Source organism: Amblyomma maculatum, chromosome 8, assembly GCF_055883805.1.
Source record: "Amblyomma maculatum isolate TAMU_Amacu chromosome 8, ASM5588380v1, whole genome shotgun sequence".
NCBI lineage: Eukaryota > Metazoa > Arthropoda > Arachnida > Ixodida > Ixodidae > Amblyomma > Amblyomma maculatum.
This window is the reverse complement of record NC_139351.1, coordinates 31,897,898-31,922,590: the sequence shown is the minus strand read 5'-3', so window position 1 is coordinate 31,922,590 and position 24,693 is coordinate 31,897,898. Positions and strand designations below refer to the sequence as shown.

The following is a 24,693-nucleotide window of genomic DNA, read 5'->3' as shown; positions in this document are numbered from 1 at the left end:
GCGCGGTGTGCGTCATTAATCTTCCCGTGCAGAGCTCATTCCCTATGCAGAGCTGAACACAGGACTCCGTCAGCAGCACTGGGCGTGCAGCGTGATGGTCATTAGTTTTCGCAGGAAACAGATTTGCAGTGCGTACGTGCAGGACAGCTTGCCGTGGCGGCAGCTGGCAGGGCGACATTGCACAGCAGGCGTCGGGATGAGGTAGGCTGGATGCTTAGCTCTAGCCTGCAGCGAAAAGAGAGCAAAACAGCAAAAACAAAATATAAATTATTTTAGCATAGCCCGAAAAGGTCTAACCTGGCTGCGTGAGACTGAGAAGTCATGAAAGGACCTCAAGATAGCCAGTGAAATTCGCAAAACGAATAGCCGGGGTACGAATCACTTTGCTATTAGTTTTGAAAACCTGACCTAACAAAATTAAAATTATTGTGGGAACATACTTTCCGTACATATTGGTAGTGAAAACCTTTTTCACGGAATAATGTTTTCGCGTCATCTAGAGTTTGCAACATTTCAGCAATGTGACATTTGTGGAGAATAGTTAATTAAAAATTAATTATCGTGTGGCGTTAAGTATGTCTCAGGACATGTAGCTGTGAACGAATAGCTCGGTTAAACAACGAAGAAGTTATCGAATCTTTAGAACAGCCACACTTTCTTGGCTGCCTCAATAGACGCGCTTCGGGGTGCAGCATATTAAGGCGTGCATAGATAAAGCTTAAATGAGAAGTTTTTTTTAGCTAAGCGATTATCGTCCATATATTTCACATAGACAATGCCCTGATTTGTCTTCTTTTATTTAAAGCGTTTTGGTTGCTGTAAACATAAAATGCTTACACGCAGGTATCGCTTGGTTATTAGAGTTTATCAAGTAAATAAAGTGACATCTATTGCCATAATTTGCATTTGCAATGATGCTGGATCACCTTGTAGACGACTTCATTTTTCTTTCTTTAAAACAGTATTTTTTGGCACCTGTAGGCAATGGATTTCACAATACTCGCTTGGCCAATCGCGGCAGGGAGCGAATTTCAATAGCGGATGCTTTCAGGCATTTCTAGTCACCGTTAAGATAGAACGATGACCTCTGTACAGGACAGGTTGTGCAATGGATGTTTTAGAAATGTGCCTAAAGAGGGCTTTCAAGTAGCTTAGGCGATACGGAGCCGCTTGACGGTAATGAATAATCTGTAGGTTCAGAGCGAGTTTTACATGACCCCGATATAAAACTCTAATCCAACATGTTGCTTTCAAGAACGCGACTGGCGTTTCAGCGATCAGCTCTATATAACTTTTAGCCATGTACTTACGGTAAACTCTTATTAATTGGAACGGAAAACTGTGTTTATCTAGTAACGTGTGTTTATCTAAACTGGAAAAGGGTGTTCTGATTTAGCGCTCGCACTGTTCGTTCTATCACCGCCTTCTCCATTTCTAAAATAAAGGAAGCGCTGTTTCAGTTTGTTTGTCCTCGTATTTTTTGCGCTACATTGCTTTGAAGCTGTGAACCAACAATCACAAATACTACTTACCGGCCCCAACAAACTCTATCTGCTACAATATATTCATATATTACAAATATACAGGAAATCCGCTTGTAACTTGCCGAAATAGGTTCGAGTTGGTCAGCAGCTCTGTGACGAATGGTTCTAAGTTGCCATATTCTTCGTGACCAAGGGAAGCAGGTAGCATGTAAGATTGCCAGTGATAGCCGCGTAACACCAAGCGCTTTGTACCTGACATGTACAGAGAGGGCACTGATATAGAAGACCACAATTTTCTCTATCAAGCCATTGATCACTGAAAAAGTGGGAATGCGAAATATACTTTCATTTTACTTGTAGATTGTTACCCTATACGAATGAAATGTGACCGTAAGACATTTATTTTCAATATCAGCGGCAGAGTACTAACGTAAATCTGTTCTTGCGTAGAAACTGACGGCCTGCCGTACATTGCAAGTAAAAAAAGAGAGATATAGAGAGATGCGACTGTTCCGGCAACGTGTAATCGATGTGCAGGAATTGTTGAAATCTGCGCCTGGGATTTAGCGGAAACGATTTCATCTGGACGTTTTTTACATGCATCCGCACGAAAGAGCATTTTTTTTTTGTTGTTAATGATCCGATGGGAGCAGGAATATCGTCCATTCCCAGTTCCAGGGTGAAACTAGAACGGCATGGTTTCCGCTCAATTTCTTGCTTCAGAATTCGCCTTGCCGCCCACGAACCGTGAAATGGCCATTTCAGGGCAGCTTCGGCGAAAAGGTGCGCTCGATATTTCAAATCGACCCAACCCGCGCTTCAGCTACACCGACCATAGAACGTTTCGATTGCTTCTTTGCCGCTCCCTGGGTAGCTGCTCCAACCAAGCGGTATTGGTTGACTAACCTGCTAATTATTCGCGCCATATAACGTATGATTCAGTCCATGAGGCCCATGTGCAAGCAACCGGTAACCTGCCGTTATCACTGCCTCGATGATTCACAACTTACTGCTGGGCAAATGAAAGCTCGACCGGGAAGCGATCTCGCCTGTATATAAACTTTGTTGGAGAGGGCAGCTTTAAAAAATGCCTTTTCTTTTTTTGCGTAACCGTTACTTCGTTTCCGAGAATTAGATTCTCCACCTTATGTTGTTGAATATAGTACCAAATAATATTTTACAGATTTTGCCTATAATTGTTCCGATACCAGCATTTATATTTCAACTTGTCTGAGAAATTAAGGTTAAAGTTCTTGCACAGCGTTCGGTGGCCACTACATCTTGGCGCCTGCATGACAAGGACGCTAACGTTCCCCAAAAGAGACATGTCATTTTCGAAGTACATTTCCCTACGCCAGTATACAGTGTGCGTTTCCCAAGTACTTGCAGCCGACATACACCACTTTTTACGTTTTACCCACCCCACAGGCCAACAACAATTAGTCGACGTCAGCAGTGGTCTGGCTGACAATTGCATCATTTTCGCTTCCTGAAATCAGGAGCCTCATTAGCAATGCCCTCTGATCTTTGTTCAATTAGGCACCCTCTTTAATTAGAAAACATTTTGCATAAATGTCCCGCGGACATCGCAAAGCCACCAGACACTGCACCTCCTCAGGCAATATCTCCTTCGTGCGTATGCAGAAAGAAAGCGTTCTTGCGAAGCTCGACACCCGGCACATGCGGTGACTGAAACGATGAATGACGGATCAGCTGAAGGACACTAAAAAGAGCCCAATGTACGAAAAATGAAGTTCAGCGAGGTTGTTTCTCGGTCTACTTGGTGGAGTTTATTCAATGTAGCGAAGCCTCAAGTGATAAAGCCTGAAGGCCGGATGGCACCACCAAGCGAGGTGGAGCAGGGATGTTCTATGAAAGGTTGTTTTTCTTGTACGTGCATACCAAGACTTCCAGAGCAGTGCCGGAGTTCCTCGCATTTGCTGATCGGAAGACAGAATTTTCGTGGCACGAGATGTTGGTCAGCCAACCTTCCTTAGAGGCCAAAAAAAAAAAAATGATCGGCGAGATGTAGCTCAAAAAAAGCTATCTTTTTTTGTACTACAGGCTGCGACAAAATGACAAAACTCCATCAACTAGTCCACGAAACAGCCTTGCTGAACTCCTCAACGAAGGAAGCCGTCATGCTGCGTGCTTCATGAACCAGCACCAGTTTCTACGTCGTCCGCCATGCTAGTTTCAATTCGCTGCCGGTTCACCACATGAACACATTTCGAAATTACGCAATTACGAACTTGTACTGCCTGTACTGCGCATCTATAAACATTTTAGACGTTTCAAAGGTTTTCGGACACGCATCTTATAGCTATTCTTTCGCGGAACTTTCACGTCTCAAGTTTCCCACCAGTATAATGCATTCGTCTGCGCATTTTATAAAATGGCGCTCAAAGTTCATACACTTGATAATAACCTCCAAGCGTTTCTAACTGATGTAACCTCAGACGTCCTTCAAGGGGCCAACCTATTTCCGTTACTTTTCCTTTGCAATGTGAAAACGACTATTTGGAGATAACTCATTCATCCATACTTCAATCCATGGCCCGGATTATAAACTTGCGTTCCAACAGGACCTGTACAATTCCTCATAATGTGGAAAGTGGAACAAAATTTTAAGCCGTGCTAAGTGCAAATCTCTGTCCAATCGACTCTATCAACATAGCCCAATCATATAAGTACCCATATGTACATCTAAACCATCACTTTGCTGGGTCACCCATATTCAAACTATAAGATGCCTTTACAACTTTCTAAGTGCAAATCACTGTGTTGCACTAGTAAACAAACTTTGACTAACCATACCTACACAATTTCGTACAAATATCTAGGTGTACTTCAGACACCACCATCTTCATGGGTCACACACATTGAAACTATTTGCTTCGCCTATATGCTCTAACGCTTCATGCTCAGTTGCATGGATTTTAGTCAAGTACATATTACTGGAGAAAGCGGGTGCTAGCAGCTCAGCGGCATGTTGATACTTTAGATCTCTATCGGCTTTGAATACTAGATCGAGCCCATACCTAAACCATGCTTCTGGCGACAGAACTTTATTTTCCATGCTCTGCATTGGAATATCCATTACATTTAGTGTTGTCATCGAATAATTGGGCCATTTGTTTAATCAAATAGGGAGCCAATAAAAAGTGACTTTTTCAGACTTGTTTTTGCAGGGTATTAGGCTCAATGCACCTGTATATAAGGTAGATAGTTATCAGTTTATTCTTTTGAGATTGTTCCTGTCCCATTATTGGAGAATTCTTTCAACATAGTTTCCTGAATCTGTTTCTCGACTTAGTAGTTCCTTCAAATTTACTCACTAGCCCTGTTTACTAGGATCTATTCGGGACATTTATGTTTCGGGTGGTTTTTGAGTGTTCGGTTTTCGAATGAGTACTTACGGATGCCCTGTTTTTCGCAAGATTCTGCACAGGGAATTGATAAAGATGCGCTTTCTGCTGCCTTGGCATCCTTCTTTTTACTTTGGTCTTAGGGACCACGATAGGCTATAGGGGGTTCACTAAAATGCTGATTTCTCCATGCTCGAAAGCGTTTGTCCCTAAATAACTTACCAAAGCTTTACCTGCCAACAAATGGCTCCATAGGAAAAACGCTTTGCAAACTTTTTGTCTACCGCCGTTCGTGTGATTTGCCGGGAACAGTTGAAAACATTTTGGTTAATTTCGAAGCGCAAATCGTTTTTAGGATGCGCTGCAAAGAACTCTAAGGAAAGACTGATCAATATTCGTATAGTATGCGATACAGTGCAGGTAATAGATCTGATTGCTAGCTTTATGAAGGGGTTGCCCTTATCGGACTCCATAGCCTTTTGTTGAAGAACCTCATCATGTCCTGTACGCGATTACAGTTTGTTCTCTCAATATCCCTAGGGTAATTAGATTCATAGGTGACTTCAATTATCCTAGTATTTTGTGGCCCACTGTGTGTTCTTATGCAAATCCTATTCCTGCTGGTTAATCGCGTTAAGTGGAGAAATATGGGAGAGGCCTTCGCCCTGCAGTGGGTATAGTCAGGCTGCTGCTGCTGCTGATGATGATGATGATGAGGATTCCTGCTTGGTCAGATGATTTTTGCAGCGAAAGCTACACTATGCTAGTCAGCGGCGCATTTCGAGTAAGCGTCGCTAGTCCCTACTGCGCATGCGCCCTAATCACGGCGACTAGACGCTCCGAGCCACAGAAGAATGGAAGAAGAAGGGAAGAGAGAAGAGAGAGGAAAACAAGAAGAAGCCGGTCAAATGGCGTAAGAAGATTCGGAAAACCCCAAGAAGAAGAAGACAGAAGAAGGGAACGAGAAAAAGAAGACGGGAATGGAGATAAGAGGCAGGAAAAGAAGAAGAAGCCAGTAAAATAGAGCAAGAAGATTTGGAAGACGTCAAGAAGACGCGCCGAGTCGCCGATCACACCACACGGTTTTCAGCCAGTGCGTCGGAGACAAGAACATTCGAGTCGGACTTTGCGAACAATGCGTTTGGTAGCTGTCGCTGCGCATATTCTGTTGAGCCGCCGTGTAAGTTTTTTTTTTTGTGTATGGATGCGGATTTTATTTTTTCGCCACTTGTTGCTCTGCCTACCTCACAACATTTTCTTCACAAAATTTGTTAGACCTTGTTCTTATAATTTTTCATTTGATATTATGTGTGACATGAACGTGAAGGCCAGTATACCTCCACCAGATGTCACGTAGTCCTGACAATGCCGAAGGCAGCAAATGAAGAGGCTGATTTTGAACTTAACTCTTTATTGGGCTAACTTGCGCTCGCGAAAGAACTAATCAACTCGGAGGCGGCGATAATAGCAAGAACGTGCTTGTCGGTCGTCGATGTACGAATGCCGCTGCATTCGGCAGTGCTCCATTTAAAGTCGGCGCAGAAATATTGAGATAATCCAGATAGGGGATATCGAAAAATTCTGGAACATAAAAGAAGCAGTTGTGGGCCCCACCAGAGGTGGTGCCGGGGTTAAGCAGCTCGACTACTGTGCCCAAGGATGCGGGATCGAATACCGGCCTCGGCGGTCACTTTTTGGTGCAGGTGAAAACCTAGACTCACGTGTGCTGTGCTATGCCAGTGCACGTTAAAGAACCCCAAAGGACCGCAATATCCGCAGCCCTTCACTGCGGCGCTTTTCATAGCCTGAGTCGATTTGGGACGTTAACCCTATAAACAAAACCAAATCAGAAGCAGTTGTGCTTGCCTGCAATCATTCGAGACTAGAGTGGGCCCATTTCATGCTACAAAGAAAATGATAAAGCCGCGATCGCTACACCGAGCATGAATAAACAAAGCCTGTGTGCTACAGTAACAGTGATAAGACCTCATGCTGGCGGCTGTTTCAAACAACAAAATAAAGATTTCAAAGATTTGCGGCCCCATAGAACAAAAGTGTTGCTAGATCACCGAAAATCTTTTCAGTAAAAATTTAGGAAGAAAGAACGGGTGCAGTAACGGGGCAATAAATAAAAGAACTAGTAAATAAAAGAACTGTCTCTATTGCATTTCATATCGTTAAACAATCAAGGCTTATCATAGACTTTCTTAAGATTGCCCGAATGAAAAGCTGCTGGTGCTGCATTTTGGCCATCATGGATGTCTAAGCATTATGGGCCAGTGCTGTATCTGCTGAGGGACAACCGTACTTTTTCAAGAGCACAGGGCGACCTCGTTTACACTATGCACCGACTTCAAAAAGTGACATAGGAGCTGCTTTTTTGTGGCTATGTGGGAAAGTTCTGGTTAGTTTGCGGTTAAGACGGGAAAAAGAGTGGCAAGTCCAATCCACAGTTGATTTCTAAGCCGATTCTGACTATTTTGTGTCTGGATCAGGTAAGGTTGCATGCGTCAGTGGCTACCATAGTCGTTGATGAAGCGGGAAGCAAACTATCATTTTGAAGTAGGAAATTCTTCGGTAAGAAACAGCTGCCCGCAGTCTTTAAAGCCAGACTTTCGCCGCGAATATTCTTTTACATATTATTATAAGAGCGTCTCCTTTGAAACGGGATTTTGGCAGTTCCCACCATGCTATACTTCTTTGTTTCCTTATATCTTGAACAATTTTTATTATTTTTCAACAATTTTATCATTTGAGCTGCTAAATATTAATTTCTCCCATTTTGATCATCTGTCTGCTTTTCAGCCGGCCATCTTCCAATCGCCTTTCCCTAATTGCGCCGCAGATTTATTCACTAGACCACATGGGACTTTAAACCCCAGGGCGTCAATGAGAGTGATTGCGCCTGTATCAACATCCGGATGAATACCATTACATTTGAGTATATGATGCTCAGTGGTTTATACGGATTTACCACACACTCAACATGTGTCATATTCTTGGATAAATTTTATTTTGTCGCTACATTTCCTGAGGCACCCAAATCTAGCTTCAAAAAGTAGGGCATTGCCCAATGAGTTACCAGAAAAAATTTCTTCCTGATTACCTTTTCCAGTTTCGCCCAACCCATATATCCCTGTGCCGCCTCATTTGTGGTTTTTCCGTGGGTACCTAGTGAATCGCCCAACAGCTACCGCAATTCCGAAAGTAAGGCCTGACACTATAATTCCTTTCCGCATAGCACCTGATACCTGCTGCATCTCCAAAGTGCCTTATGTATGAATTCGGATATATAGGACACTATCCTGACATCGCTGGGATCTTGCATAAGGCATTATCCGGGCACCATTTCGCCCTTTTGTGATAAGATACTGTTCGTGAGATGGCATGCATGTCAGTGCTTCGTTTATCCATACCCCAAGGTATTTATATTCTGTCACTCTGGGTATTTGATGGTCTTGCATTTTAACCACCTGATCGATTGAATCTTTGAAGAACATCAGACCCCACTTAACTGCGCTAAAACGAAAGCCTAGAGTGTCCCTTTCACATCCATAAGAATTTGCTATAATTTGTAGGTTTTCCTGGCTATCTGCGAACAGTACACTATCGTCCGGATGCTTTATACTCAGGAGGCGCTGCTGCACAACTTTCTCCCTTATCTATAAGATAGATTGGAACCTATATTACTCCCTTGCAGCCTTATTGCCATGTTAACCATATAAAGCATGGCCAGTAGTGTTGGCAGAGGACAACGTTGTTCTAATTCATTTCATACATGGACAGTTTTCATACTTTTTATTCCTTCCTATGCAATTTCTACTTTATGTTCTTGATAGATTTCCTGTAGGAAATCAGTTACCTTTTCACCTGCTACTTCATCTTTTAGAATATTCCACAGGAGCTCCCTGTTTGTGTTGTCGTATGTTACCTTTACGTCCAGAAAAGTTAAATGCAAATGTTTGTTTTACTCCCCAGCTATTTCTATGCATTAGATAAGCACTAACATGATATCATCGCATCGCCTACCCTTTTGTAGACCCGTTTTGAAGTTGACCGAGCATCTTGTTACTTTCTACCGATGAGTGGATATTTAATTTCGGCGCTTGAATTGCCAGCCTATTAGAACAGATGTTATCGTAATCGGCCTTTAGGATTTTAGGAGCATCCATATCTCTTTTCCCTTTATAAATCAAATTCATTTTACTCTGTTGCAGCTTTCGAAAATTTGCTTATTCGTTATGAAGGTTTCCAGAGCTTTTAAGAACGTTTCCTTGCTTCTTGGTCCATGTTCGTTAATCAACGTGGTTGGGATTTTGTCTATCGCTGCGGATTTGCATTAATGAATATTTGCTTCCGCCTTTTTCATTTCAAATCGATAAGTTTTAATCTTCGTTTACCTCGATGTCCACTGTTGCTCCCTCGATTATGTGGGGAGATTACCCCGCTGTCGCTCCTAAACGGCTCAGCTATAGCTGATGTAAGGTATTTCAAAGCGTCATCTTGCTATACACATTTTCCCTCGGCATCTTGAACTTGGTTCCTGATTTCTTTTATTCTCTTTTCTAAGCCAGCTTATAATGATTCCAGAGATATTTTGTCACCTTTAGTTGCATCACTGATTTCAGCCATCCAGCGATCTGTTGACTTCTTTATTTGCTTTGCACGAGGGTTCGTACAAGCTGTTTCTTTTGTCGATATGATTCCAATTTTGAGATAAGTGCGCTTTATTGCCTTTCCGTTTTCTCTTGAAGCTACCATCGCTGCTGTATGGGTTTCATAATTTCCATATTCCGCCGGATCGACGGCTTCCCCTTTTCGCAGCAGCGGTTTCCTACTTTAGCCTCAATGATTGTTGTACTTACAGCAGTTCTACCTGTTTATAATTTCACTTTGACATGGGGCGTTTCTCTATTACGTCTTCTATATACCTGGTATATAGAAGGTATATACCTTCTAGATACCTTCTATAATCCAATATATATATATTGGATTCCAAGGGAAGGAAAGCGTAGCAGAAAGTTAGGTGGGCGGATGAGATTAAGAAGTTCGCAGGGGTCAAGTGGATGCAGCTAGCACAGAACCGGGTTAAGTGGAGAAAAATGGGAGAGGCCTTCGCCCTGCAGTGGGATAATCAGGCTGATGATGATGATGATGATACCTGCAATTGTTGGCGTGCATGGAAGACATATGCAGCGCAGTTGCGCAAGACGAGTGTCGCCAAGTGTGTGTGTGTGAGGACACCTCAGCAATTTCAACCAGCTAACATAATTTAATTGCACTATGACGCTATCACTCTCCATTCACCCTCTAACTACCCTTTAATTTCTGTTTGTTCATTCCTTAATGTGGAGTAGCAGGCAAGGCTATCTTTCACCGGCCGACCTCTCTACTTTTAATTCATGCAGTGAATTTCCCTTTCTCTTTCTTCACCATTGTATAAGTGGGAATTTCCTTTTCGTGTATGCCGCACATCTCTTTTGAACAGGGCCCCTAGCTGCAGGTGAATACCTTTATGATCACTTCCTGGACCGAACTCCCCTTCTTCGTCTATTTCCATTTTTTGTTTTGCTATAATCTTTCTGCGGCATTAGGCAGTAGTCAATGGTCGTCTGCCGGTTCCGAAAGTCCCAGGTGATTTATCGCTCAAATGTAGTTTCTCTGTTTAAAATAACTAGGTTGTGTCACTCACAGAAGTCTCGCATTAATTCCCGCCTAAATCAGTGTATTCATCGAGGTCATCGATGTGCCTATTGAAGTCCCCGTATAGATGAATATTGGCATCGTCTGCAAACAAATTTATATAGACTTAACGAGGTCATTTTCCTGCCTGCCCCTGTCTCTAAATAAACTACCGTTAGGCATGTTTTTATTTTTTTTTTACCGGCGATTGCTCCTGATACCAAGATATGTTCTTAGGAAGATGACTTGATGTTACCAGTTGATTCCTCGGTGCTTCAAAATATCTGCACCTTCCACTTTTCCGCTGTTGTTTTCTGGTACCCTTCATCCAGACTTTGCCATCAATAAATAGTGAATCTTCTAGATTCCTGAGATATGCCTTGCATTGCGTACACACTAATTTTGCATTCCTTTACCTGCTGTTCAATTCCTAACCTTTTCGCTCTCCTTCCATCTCCTTTGATATTTATGTAATTGATCCTGGCGTTGACTTTTTTGTACTTTTCTTTTCAGGTCTCCTGTTTCCCATTTTGTTGGGTCTATCCTGCCTTATTGTCGTTTTCTTCTGCTTCACCGCTAACTACTTCTTCACCCGGAGCCCTCGCGCATCTCACAAAAAGCTGCTGCTCGGCTTGCCAGGCGCCAGTCGCTTTCTTCTCCAACCCCTCCATTGAAATGGTTGTTGCCATATCGTTTAAGTCCTTTGTCAAAGCCTGCTCCTCGCATTCCCTTTTTATTTCTGCCATTTCAAAGCCTTTCGGTAGGCCTAATTGCTTACGTAATGATCAACCATCAAGATGACGTTTTCAAGCCTTTCGTGCTGTCCTATAGTACTTCCGGCACTGTGCGCACCACAATCTGCAGTTACTTTGCTATCACCCTGATATCGTCTACTCTCTGAGCTAACCTTTGTACCACCGTTGAGTACATCGTTCAGTCCCGCTGCTACCGTCCCTAGATTGCGCCCTGTGGAATTCTTCGACAGCCTGTTCTTGGGGCTCTTTCAGTACCGCGTTTATTGTCCTCCCTGGGGTAGTTCCAACTCATACTCGCTTATCACCCCATACACGTTCGATCATAGTTCGACTGCACCTGCTCATACTAGAATCAAAACAGATAAGCATCTGCGCACTCTCATGCCCTCCCAGCTGCTGGCACTGATTTCGGATTTTTGAGGCCTCCTCGCTCGAGAATTATTGGTTCCTTACCTCTACCTCCTTTACCGACTTCATAGTTGGTAGATTTGAATAAGATTCCGATTCTGGCCCCGCTTGATTTACTTTGTCTTCGCCGCCCTTGCCAGTAGCGGCTGTAGCCACATTGCCCGCACCGGAAAATGCTACAGTTTGTTTTCTAGAATGGCGGTGTCAAGCATTTTGAAGCGATAGCGGCACTACGCGACGTAAAGCCAAGGCCTCCATGCACAGGAATAAGTGATCCAGAGGTTAAACTACGCAGCGCTTGCGGTGTTGCTATAGTGTCGCACTCCATAGTAAGCAAAGTCACGGTCAAAGGTCAAAGCGATGGACTATGACGAGGACACGGTATGGTGTCACGTGATAATTGACGTCACATTGTGAGTTAGCATATAAATAGGAGCGCACAGCGGGCCAGGCTATTTGTACAGCATGCAGCCAGAGGAAAGGGACACGAATGAAGCTGTCGCGTAAACACTAGGTTTAATTACGCCATCAACAATATTTTCCTACCATTTGCAGAAGTTGTCCTCGCAGTTTCCTATTTCCTGCCTTTAGTATCTGGAGATCTCTTTCCAAGCGCGACATTAGGCCGCGGCACGCGATACAAGTCCGGCACGCTCCTTTTTCAAACCTGTATAGGTGCGCACTATGCACACAACAGCGCTCGAAAAAGTCCGCGCCTTCAGCCTCCCCTAATGTTTCGAATCACGTTTTCTTCAGATTACACACTAAACAATTTCTCACCCTTAAGGGTGGAAACTGGCTTGTCCCCAGACGCTCACCCTTTCTTGCCTAAAGGGTGCAACCAATAGGGTGCAAAGAATAGGGTGCAGATACCGCACCCTTAAAGAAGGGTGCCCAGCTTAAAATTTTATAGGGTGCGATGGTTGCACCCTTGTCTAAGGGTGCAGTTTTTCCTTCGCACCCTAATCAAATAGGGTGCTAAAAGGGTGCTCCACATAGATTCAATCTGAAGTAGAAACCTGGGTTGATGCGTGGCGGGAAATGTGTACACAAATATAGAATTCTGTTGGCCCATATTCTTAGTTCGCGTTGTTTTCGCTTTAAACTTATTGGTAAAAACACAAAAACTGCTCGTCTGTGCTGACTGGCAAGCGAACACACATCTCTGCAATGCTTTATCCAGTGCAGGAGAAAGTGAAAATGACATTTCGGACAGGTCAGGAATGCATTAAAGCTTTGAATATCAGTTTTCATGCACCCGTGATCTGTCCGAAGTGTCACTTTCACTTTTCCCTGCACTAGTTAAAGCATTGCAGAGAAGTCTGCTCGGTTGCTAGTCAGCATTGACGAGGAGTTCCTGTGTTTCTATCAATAAGTTGAGGGCAAAAACAATGCAACTAAAAATATGTGGCCACAGAATTCAATATTTGTGCATGCATTTCTTGCCACACAATCCCAGGCTTCTGCTTCAGGGCGAGTCTATGAAGAGCATCCTATAAGCATCTAACAAATACTTACCATGTTTAGGTATATAATTTCAATAAGGCACAATGACGTGTATACAGCTCAATTTGAAGGTCTATCTGTGCATGTCATGGAGATGCTTGGCAACTGTTCAGACAACCATGCTGAGCAAAAACATACCGAAAATAGGGCATGGCAATTCCTGAAACAGTAACGGGAAAAAGTGTGTGCAGCAAAGTTACTCAGAGGCAGCTTTACAATCATATACAAGTGACACCTACAGTTTTGGTAGCAAAGTTTATTCACACTATCAGCAAGTTATCTGGCTGGTTTATAGGGTTGGACAACTCAAAATTACTTAGGCTGGAGGAATGTCTACAATTTATTACAGTGCATATCACAATGTTATGACATGACAGAGTAAAAATATTGCATCACTCATTTAGTGAATGGCACCCTCTCCTACAGGAATGGCTAAGAAATATGTAGATATACAAAAAAGGCAAGTATATTTATGACAAGACAGCAGAACATGCAACTCCCTGCACATGAAAATTGAGATACTTTAGGTGACTGTTCAAGAACTTCGTAGCCACCACTCTAGGTACAATAAATGCATAATAAAGAAGAGGCGCTCTAGAACATGTGTAAAATAGCTTGCGGTCATACTGGATGTTGGCGGACAAAACAGCTGCCAGTCACTCCAGCCCACTTGTTGCAGAGAACAGCTTTTCACGGTCCACCTTGATGCACAGCAGGTCGACATCTTCAATATTTTCCCCAGAGTATATGCTGACAGGAGTAGCTGGAACACGAGTCCTGCAGTGGCAATAAAATATTGCATTGGGTGCTGATTGCTGAAGAGGTATTCCTTCAACAAAAGGTAAAAGTGCCCCGGAAGACACACTCGAGTGAAGACGACACAGAACACACTGTCCTGTGTGTCCGCGTGTCCTGTGTTGTCTTCGCTCGGGTGTGTGTCTTCCTGTGCGCTTTTACCTTTTGTCAAGTTGCAACGCACCATCTAACCCATCTTCAAGATTTGTTAAAGTATTCCTTGAAACCCACTTTTTTTGATAGCTACTTAAATGCTACAAATTATCTCACTATAATACAAAGAACGTTAACAATAACAATACAAATGGTTTCCTTGATGTTTATGCACACAAAAGTTGCTTAAGCCAAATGTAAATTTTTGGGCAAAAGCCAGCAAACCTACAATGTCTAAACTGGCAGCTTTCGTATTTTTGTAATTATTCCAAACTTACTCACGTCAATATGTTTGTAATTTAAATTAAACACTGATGAAAAGTAACATGACACAATTTCCTTGCCAACTGTAATCTGCAAGTTATTTAGAGATGCCATTAAAAATGCATTATGAAACAGAAAAAAAGTTGCATTAGTGTAGGTGGAATGCTGACAATAAGTATGTGGGTGAAGACTGCACATTTTAAAACTTAGCCCTTAGTTGAAAGCAGCATTTCAGTTTTTTTTTCATGTTGTATGATTGGGAAACCGCTCTACCTGCAGATGCAGTGTGCCACCCGCTCTTGCTTACAGTTCTAGGGCTCTTTGATGCTTCTGTTGCTCTTTACCACCATAGCTCTAAAGGAATTATTTTCTTCTGCACAATACAAGTTCACATGCTATATGGTAAAGCTGATAACAAATCCTGAAGACAGTAAACTGCGGAATCAAAATAACGTTCAGCAGCTATCCAATAATATGTTTTTAGGCCTTTAGATCACCTTTTATTTATGATTTTACTTTGCATGTAGATTAACAGGACTACTGTTAGTCTTGCAGATTATAGACTCCCTTTTGGGCGGTAGAGGCCCATAGAACTGTGGCCATTACCTGCACATATACATACTACTTGTTGTAAGATGATCCAGGGTAGAACAAGAGCAAGGTAGCTACATAGCATGAAAGAGAATTGAAGGGTAGCAGAAAAGCTTCAGTTTACAAGCCAAGTCAAAAGTTTGAAAAGGCACTTGTCTATCTGGACATCATGAGCATCACTGGCAGGGAAGAACCTTTTACTTCCCAAGAAGAAAACTGAGAAAGGGAGGAAGGGGAGGGAAAGAGGGGCACAGCAAGAAGCGAAATTATGTTTGCCTGGGTATTAACTTCTATGATTTTGGTCTGGGTGGTCTAGCACCAGAAAAACAAAATAAAAAGATGGCAGTAGCAGGGAAAACTACAGTATGGGGTAGATAAGTCAGCATCTAAAGCAGGCTCAATGCTGGCGCATGTTTTTTTGAAAGGAACAGGCAATACAGATGCAGTTAAATAGTTAAGAGCTATTTGGAATTGGTTAAGTACTAGCATAGGCTAAGAATGCCATGCAAAACTTAAAATGAAATGCTGTGGAGAAAGGGCAGCTGAAAAAATAAATTTGAGTAAATTATACCTGCCAAAAAAAGGCATTACCAGACGAAAAAGGTTCAAGGGGTAACCAATGTCACCAGTAATAAAAAGGAAATGTTTACTAAACACGTTGAGCCTATGCTAGTGGAGGTACACTTGCTATAAATAAATTGCCCCATTCATGGTGCATGTGACTGCCTTGCAAACTACTTATGGTGCGGGGGGATTGTATTTAAGGGATTAAAATGTTCCTTTTGAGATATTTATTTTGCACTGCTCTAAATTCATGGATTAGAAATGGCTCCCTATAGTTGCTTTTTGTAGAATTAAAGCTGACTTGAGATAAATACCCTAATTTAATCAAAATTATGACTAATCTCACTTTAAGGCTGAAGACTGCAATCAGGAATGTTTTGCTTGTGCCTGCCTGATGACTATTTAATGTTATGCTCATTCATTGCCCTGTCTCTAATTTTTGATTATAGCAGGAGCATTCTAGCCAGTAGGTAATGAATACTTTTTCTAATGCATGACTCCACGTGTTTACCCAACATTCTGTCTTTTTATATTTTTGCTTCTTGATAACGTTTGATAATTTTTCACTAGTCACATGCGACATATAATTCTTTTTTTATCACTACACTCCTGAACATCTAACGCTGGTATATAATTTGCCACCTCCAGAATGTTTTTCAAAAGTACTCTGCTGCTGCTGCTGTAGCCCAGCTCAGAGGAAGCTATTTAAACAATAACATTCTCTTAACCCTTAGCTCTATTCACCTTCCGTACTCTGCTTTCTTTTTGTGAAACAAAAGCATATGCAAGCTCCACAACCAATGACCACACTGCCAAGATGAGGACAAGTACTTATTTTTAAATGCTGACTACTACTGGACTGAGGCTCCCCCTCAACCCTTTCTTAGTATTCCTGGAAACAATGTGTACAGATACAGTAAATACAAAGGAGAATCATTATTTTATCTTCTTTTAAGGTCCTCTAGTTGAGTAGTAATAAAAAAGAAAAAGAGAGGTAACTTTGAAGAGTGGAAAAATACAAATAAAAGGAAATGAAAGGCAAAATTAGCATGTGCTCATGCTCCAAGTGAAATATAAACTGCCGACTGAACTTAGAAGGCCGCATTTAATGAGAGAGTGGTCTAATATAATGAATTCTTTTCATCAGTGACAGCATGAGAACTCCATACGAGAGCTGCAATGATGCTCATAGGTGGCAGTAGAATTCCCAAACAGCCAAAAAATATGCTTATAAAATACCTTTAAGTGAGGGATTTCTCTTCTATGTACTGTTTTCAGCAGAAGAATTAAGATGATTTATTTATCTTATTTCTGTACTGTTTGCCAGGCATGGGTAAAAAAATGGTTGTAGTAACTTTCCAAAAAGTGGGCAAGGTAACCTTATAAAGTGAAATAAAAATTGTGGTTCCAGTTACAGAAATAAGCATAATGCATAATAATAAGCCTTAGCAGCCTAAGTGCCATAATGCCTAATACACCACAACAGTGAAGCCGGTTAAGCAGCTTCATGATTTACTGAAATATGAAATAGCTGTCATTGAAAAAAGCAATCTACAAAATCTTAGCGGCGTATTCAGATAAGAACTGTAATGGAGGTCCTATGACCATTTTTTGTTTTCAGTGAAACTGTTATATGTGGTGGGCAATTGTCTCGGCACAAATATGGGCTTTAGTTTTGCAAGGTGTGGTGTAGTTTCCTTGGGAAAAAATCGTATATCACTACAGGTGAAAAACGCAGTTTTGCTATTTAAAAATGTTGAAAGTTTGGAGACCTGCTGCTAGCATACTAAAAGTTTGTCAGCTATTCTTTTTATCCATTAAATGAAAATTTTACTTTTATGGGAGTTATTAAAAACATGTTTTGTTGTTGCCGTTGTAGTGAAACATCCGGAACTTTGCTCCATTTTCAACCTTAAATAGGGGGCATGATGCATCATATTTCTTTATGAAGCCTTTTCCGTTCATGAATCAGATAATTTCCTTATTTTCAGGCAAAACAGAGAGCTCTAGACTGCTCTGTGTGTTCTCCACAACAAATAAAATTTGCCCAAGATTTGAAAACCGCAAAAATGCACAAATTTGATTTCAATTATTTTTTAAATATCATCATCGATTTTCATGAAAATCCCTCTCAAGAATACTCAATACTTAATAAATATTACGGCTTGAAAAAGGGTTGCATTCTATTGTTTAAAATTATAAAAGTTCAAAATTGAGCACTGGTTTTGAAGCTTGTTAATATTCAGCCCTACATTCTGGCACAACTAAATAAAGTGTTGCCACTAAAACTCTTTCTGCACATTACCCTGACCTAGTTCTCTATTTCTCAAAAAATTGGAAGTTCTAGACTTGTTTGTTCTTTCTCCATATCATCTTGCATTCGGCAAAAATTTGAAATTATCAAAAACAGACAACTGTGACTTGAATTTAAAAAACTACAGCATCTTATTTTTCTTTAACTGACATAAAAACAATCCTAAGTACTTTAAAAATATCAAGTACAAAAATGTGTTCTGCTATGTAAGCTAAAGATATAAAAATAAATGTAAAACTGAATGCGTATTCTCTCTGTAGATGTGCTTATGGCTTATTCTTAAGAAGTAGGAGTCAAAAGTTCAATTTATTATTTGCTGAATTTAGTTACATTTTATCTTATGCAATATCCAAAGCCTTCTCAATGTTTATAAAGTCACTTTCTGCTTGTTGGTAGTGTTGATGATTGCTTGAAGTGGATTAAATTCGCTATTGCTTAAAATTTCATGGGAGAACGCCAGGACTGTTTAACTTGTTTCTATATGGTATTTTTTTTTTCAAGGTGCTTCCAATTTTGCGTGAAATTAAGGAAATAAGCAAAGAACCTGAATAATAAACAGAAAACGGTTTTAACGCTAACGACATAGCACATCATGCCCGTATTTAAGTTTGAAAATAGACTTTTTTGTAGCGCGCTGCTTCTGGAGTAATTTTTGCGATCTTTTACTAACTCAAGTGCAACAGAAAAGCAGGTTTTTAATCATTCTCATAGAGGTAAAGGCTGTATAGATTCAGTGGGTAAAAAGGGATGGATGGCAAAGTTTCTGTACGCTAGCAGCAGGTCTCCAAAGTTGCAACTTTCTGTAAGGGCAAAAATGGCATTTTCCACCTGTTTTCCACAGGTATTCAATTTGCCCAGCCTTTTTTAGTGCGCCAGCACAAAATGGCCAACACCCAAATGTATCTTCAATAGAGCAGGAAATAAGAGTGAGTTAAGTGAAGATTTTGTATTCTGTAAGTTCCAACTACAATAAAACTTTTCAGATAAATTGCACGGAATGCAGGCAGGCTGCTATGTGTGGTCTATGGTTTAGTTCCACGTCTCCTGATAGGCTATGTAGGTGTATGAATTACGCTAATCAGCAACAAATGCCAATGGTAAAGAAGGTGATATATCAAAATTAAGAATTGTTTACCAGTTTCGTAACTAACCTGAGTTGAAAACATGACTGCATGACTCCATTCTCTCTAGTTGCACATCCCAAGCAGTTGCAGGCGGGTGATGGCTTGCATAAATATGCCAGAGCTCAGAGGGTGTGCAGCAGGGCAGTCGACAGGCAAGAAATGGTCTGAAGCTGGATCCACAGAATGCACTGCAGCTTGAGCCACCTTGTCCTTGTCAGTGATGAGTGGTGACATAGAAGAGGGTTCCAAAGTAGCTGCAGGTAAAGTAGACAAGCATGTATTACAAAAGACTGATCAGCAGTAATAATGGCATTGGCATGCCCTAAATTGCAATCAGATTTGGCGAAAAAGTATTCTGAAACATGTAAAAGTAAGTTACATATTCAGTTATATAACCACTCACAAAAATATACTCCACAGCGTGCAGAGAGAAACTGGAGCACATTATGCAAATGTTGATGCCCCATTCTGCAGAATATTCCTCCCTTTGCTGAAATATTACAAGCAATAACTTTTTGTTTCCCAGAAAAAAAAAAATCAGAAATAGTATTTGCCACAAATTCTGCTAACTTTTTGCAGGCGCTTTGAAGCTACATGAGTGCCAGTACAACACAGGCATTGCCAGAGTTCTAACACATGCAGATCTTTGTATACTGGACCACAGAAGGAATGAAAAAAAAAAAAAGCCTATTCAAGCCTATTATTTGGTGTTTAAGAAAGTTGTTTTTAAATATCCTGGCAGAAACTGCGGAAGGAAATTAATTGATGAGATGTCATCCATTAAGTTCAAAAAACAATAATGACAGCATAAAATTCAATTGTGAATGTGAAACCTTACTTTCGGTACAAAAAAAAAATGGAGATGTGAATATCGAACAGTTTGAATGGGATCTAAAGAAAATCTAGCAAAGGCCACTTATCAATGGGGCTTGGTATACTTCCTTTAAGAATACGGTGCGTACTTATTTTTATAAAAAAATTGTTCTTTATTGCAAGGCATACTATCACACGAAAGAAAGAAAAGAGAATGCGAGCCATAAAACACGAGGAGGTTAAGTTTTCAAAATTTACGGACTAAACAAAAATGAAAAAAAAAAATCTAGAGAATATGCACTCCATTTTTTCTGCTTCTAGAGCGGTTTGTCAATCTTAATCTCAATTTGCTCGCAAGACTCGTAAAGCGATGTTTTACTTACCACGAAATCCATAGCTTGTGTCGTGCAAGAACAGCTCCAGGAAGAGGCCAATTTGAAGCCATGACTGCGATCGATCGGCCGGAGCCCAAAGCAAGCACAGTACGAAAACAAAACGAAAAGAAAATGCTGATTCAAAACCAAACGCAGAAACTGGAAACAAAGAAACTAGCTGGCCTACATTATGGCTCTTGTAACAGGCAAATAGAACTGCTCCAAATAGTAGATTTAAGGAAAAGAGCAAAGAAAGTGAACATTTGGTCAGAACAAAACATATAGCAACACTGTAACAGCAACTTACTGCACGCTTTCTGGCCTAGAATCCAAGCTGTTAGCTTCTACTTGAATGCAGAAGCATCACCTGCAAATATCCATTCATTGTAATGCCCACTACCGACAACACAAAATATAAAGGACTGTAGGAAACAGATGTAAAAACCATAAGAAAAGCATCACAACCCAAAAGCAAGACTTTACACTCCAGGCAAGCGGATACAAGACCCTCACGATAAAAACAGCTTATGATGCGATTTTGGAATTGGTTTATTGATTCCTCGTACAAGCGAGAGGAGGCAGTGACTAAAGGCTATGTGAAAGCCTGATAGAGGTCCCTGCCTCCCCCCCCCCCCCCCCCACCCGCAGAAATTAAATATGTAAATCCTGATGGGGAAAAATAACATTGGTTGGGCATAGTAGCCACTCAAAATGGTGCTTTGTAAATTATGCGGATTAATGTCCCGCAGAGGCAAATGGGATATGATCATACAGGATGACTAAAGAATATTTCTAGACCTCAGTAAATTCGCTACGCGCACTCACAAGGCACCATAGCCCCCATGTGCTTCTCTATTTCACCTCTATCTAACATGCTACCTAGGGGTGATCAACGGAGAGGAAAAGCCGCGATAACGGATGGGACAGTGGTTTGAGTTCCTACGTCCGCAAAGTGCTAGCGTTATCTCGAAAGTCAGCTAAACATTTTATGTACAAACATACTGTGTATCCTTTACTTTGCCCCATAACGTGAACTAGCACGAATAGAAACCAGTTTCGAGGCCGAGAGACTTTGACAAATCAGTGCTCATCACCCAACTTCCAAGAAAATTTCGTTTCGTGAACCTCCTGCGCGTAAAGCAAGGAAGCCCAGTACGCTTATATTTTATTTATTTTTTTTTTGTAAGGAAGGAGTCCTATTTTCTTGCGGCAAATCTGCGAACATAACCGCCGCGACATCCAACTTCATGAGCGATAACATTTTTGCAGTCAGCTGAAATCAAGCGCGTTCCGTTCCCGCCCGTTCTGTCACGTTCCAAAACAAACGACAAACAGTGCAGCATTGCGGTAGGCCATTGTTACTGTTCCCGCACTGCCCGCCTCGGAATGTGATTGAATATGCTTACCTTTACGGACGAATGCATGAGCCGTGCTCAAAGCTGTTCGCCTTCGCCCCACCATGCCGAACCAACAAGTGTGGGTTCAGTTGGTCACGCAGAAAAACTTTTCCACGCCTTCTTCCTTCGAACCTCTAAAACTTGACACGGTGAACCAACAAATACGCTTGAGCAAAACAAAGAGCACGAACACTGAAAACTAACCGGCACGACAAATGCCCGTTTGCCCGAAACATCACCTACCGACGGCACTTCACAGGCGTACACACTTCTGCAACAATTATGCACTCGAAACGCAGCAGATTTCATGACGGTTCGCAATCGATGCTGCAGATTAACGGTCGTCGAAACGTGGTCACATCAGCAGCGTGCAAGCGGCCATGTTGGCGAGAGGAAGGTAGCCTGGGTAACTACCGGCGGCCGCCTGGTGGTGAAATGGTAAAAGCATAGTTCGTTTCTGTTTCAGTTTCGTTACAAAAAATGAAACTTGAGTGTGTTCTGTTTTTTAGTGTTATTTCTAGTGCCGTATTTTGGCATAAAGGCATAATAACGGCAGCAGAAATCAGTGCAATACCCAGGAAATTGCCAGTTGGGGGCAATGTGAAATAACGACCTGCTGCTTGCTTTGCAGTGCGTTTGAAAAGTGCACGTGCCAGTTCAGATGACATTAAAACGATTATCTTTTTCCGGTGATGGATTAGCGAAGCCGAACAAAGTGCACATGAAATTTTGTTGTAGAAAATCAGTAGTTTTGAAAAAGAGGCAACTGTCTGAAATATATAATCGGCAGCACAGTAAATGAAGCAGCAGAATTGGAACCCGAGTAGGAAGTCCGTTGTCTAGGTATTGTGCGCAGCAGTGTCTCGCTATGCGTGCGGGTAATACGGTGCTGAACAAAGCTGCCTGGTAGATGTGCCGACAAAGATTAGAAGACGCAGATAACTCTCTCTTTCTTTTTATAATCAGTACAATTTTTCATGCACTACCTAAACCAGTACTGATTGTATTTTGCTGATGCAAAGGTCATGTGAATGATATGTGCATGCTAACTGCAATGCATTTAAAAAAATTGAACTAATCAACTTTCCTAACTGATTAAATATCTATACAAACGTTCAATATTTTCTGTGCTTACCGTCGCTCAATTCCACTTTATTTTTTCGTGATACATATTAAGAACGGCGCTTTGTGACGTGTACACCATTAGAATTTATTATTATTTTTTATTTTATTATTATTTATTGATACTGTCAGCCGTAAGGCCATTACAGGGTGAATACAAATACATGTAATTAATTGCAGCATGCATTTGTTGCCGCACCCTTTCAGCGCTGTCGTTTGCACCCTTTTGGTAACGGCCCGTTCTGCACCCTTAACATAGGGCGCATCGGCCGAAATAAGGTGCAATTTTGTAGCGCACCCTTTTTCGCATCTTTAAAGGTGAGATACTGCCAAATAGGGTGTTTCAAGGGTGCGTTATTGGGTGCAAATAGGCGGCGCACCCTTTTTTCCACCCTTAAGGGTGAGAAGTTGTTTAGTGTGTACCTATGCCCTCACACTCCTCGCACTTAATTTCATTGGGATGGACATCTTAGTCCTGCTTATGATGAAATATTTCTACCACAAAATGCTGTGCACCTCAGTTCTTCAAAAGAAAAAGACTGCAGAGCATGCGTTCAAACAAATTATACAAGTACCGGTGACTTAGGGAATGTTTAATTGTACAAAACTAACACGCAAATAGAATCGCTAGCCCATAAATAAACGCAGAAAATTATAGATGCTGACACGAAAAACAGGCCGCTAAGGACAAACAGCCAAATCGTATTTTTCAGCCTGCACGTACCATGACGTGCCTAACTTTACTGTTCACAAGGGTGCGGGATCCAATCCCGGTCTCGGCGGCCGCTTTTCAATGGAGGCGAAAAGTAAGGCGCCCGTGTGCTGTGCGGTGTCAGTGTAAGTTGATGAACCCCAGGTGGTCGAAATTTCCGCAGTTCTCTACTACGACGTCTGTCATAACCTGAGTCGCTTTGGGACGTTAAACCCCACAAACCAAACCAAACCGAACTAAACCAAAAACTTAAAGAAAAGAACTCACCTATTTGACGCTTTCCTGTAGCTCCCGCAGTCGTCGCTCTATCCGTTTCCAGTTGCCATGTGCGATCCGAAAAGGGCTCTAATCTCAACTCGATTGCGCGCAGAAGCGACTTCATGAATTCAATTGTGAAACTATCCGCACTATGCGTTTGTAAACGAACATGAGCGTCAGAAGGTTGGTTTCCAGCTCTTATTTCATGATTTCGTTTTCAAAGTCCGCATGACCAACGTCAGGACATGGTGAGATCCGGCACTTCGCATGTGCAGACAACATTCTCAAGGCGCGAACGTAGTTCGCAAAAACCGTAGTACCGAAAGCAAAGCGCAAAAAGGCAACACCAATGGATTGTTTCTACTTCCTGGAATACTAGTAAAAAGCTCTTGAAATGTTTCAACAATAACATTCATTTTTAAAACATATTTTCTCTAAAACTGCGCTTCTTAGACGCAAAAAAAAATATGGCCTCAACAGTGTGCTATATCCGCCGAATAGGATAGAGGGTCGTCTATCGTTTTAGGCAATTTTTACGCTTGCGTGTTTTTCTTCTCGTTTGTTCGGATATACAGCCAGCTTCTAGAATTTTAGGACATTTGTGACTTTGACACAATCTTTTTTGTTGTTTTTTTGGCTAGAAGTTGTGGGTCCACAGTAGGCAGCGAACCAGCCCATTATGCTTAGAGCGACCATAGCGGTTCAATTTGCCTTATAAACTCCAGAGAAATTGCCATAGATGAGGGTGCCAGGTTGCTTGCTAGGTAAAAGTAAGAAACTCAGTGGCCATATATAGAAAGTCTACGTCAGGGGCTAACCAAGCCCGCCACGAATTTAAAAGCGTTAACCTAGAACAGCACGAATCAACAATTGAGAGCCGCCTACAGAGCTGTTCCTGCATTTTTATCTGCCAGTTCACGATGGTGCGCAGAATGGCGCCAGCGGACCACTCAAGAAGCAATACACGCCAAGTGAATACGCGCTAGCTTCAAAGAATTGGTGATACTAG

At 41.6% G+C, this 24,693-nt stretch overlaps 1 long non-coding RNA gene across 1 annotated transcript; it reads right to left on the bottom strand.

The window, feature by feature from the left end:
- Positions 1-13,387: 13,387 nt before the first annotated feature.
- Positions 13,388-21,975, bottom strand: LOC146180854 (uncharacterized). Its single transcript, XR_014700122.1, has 4 exons — positions 21,602-21,975; positions 20,503-20,562; positions 19,036-19,262; positions 13,388-13,980 (listed from the first exon to the last, which is right to left on the bottom strand). It is a non-coding gene; the product is annotated as an uncharacterized LOC146180854 (long non-coding RNA).
- Positions 21,976-24,693: the final 2,718 nt, after the last annotated feature.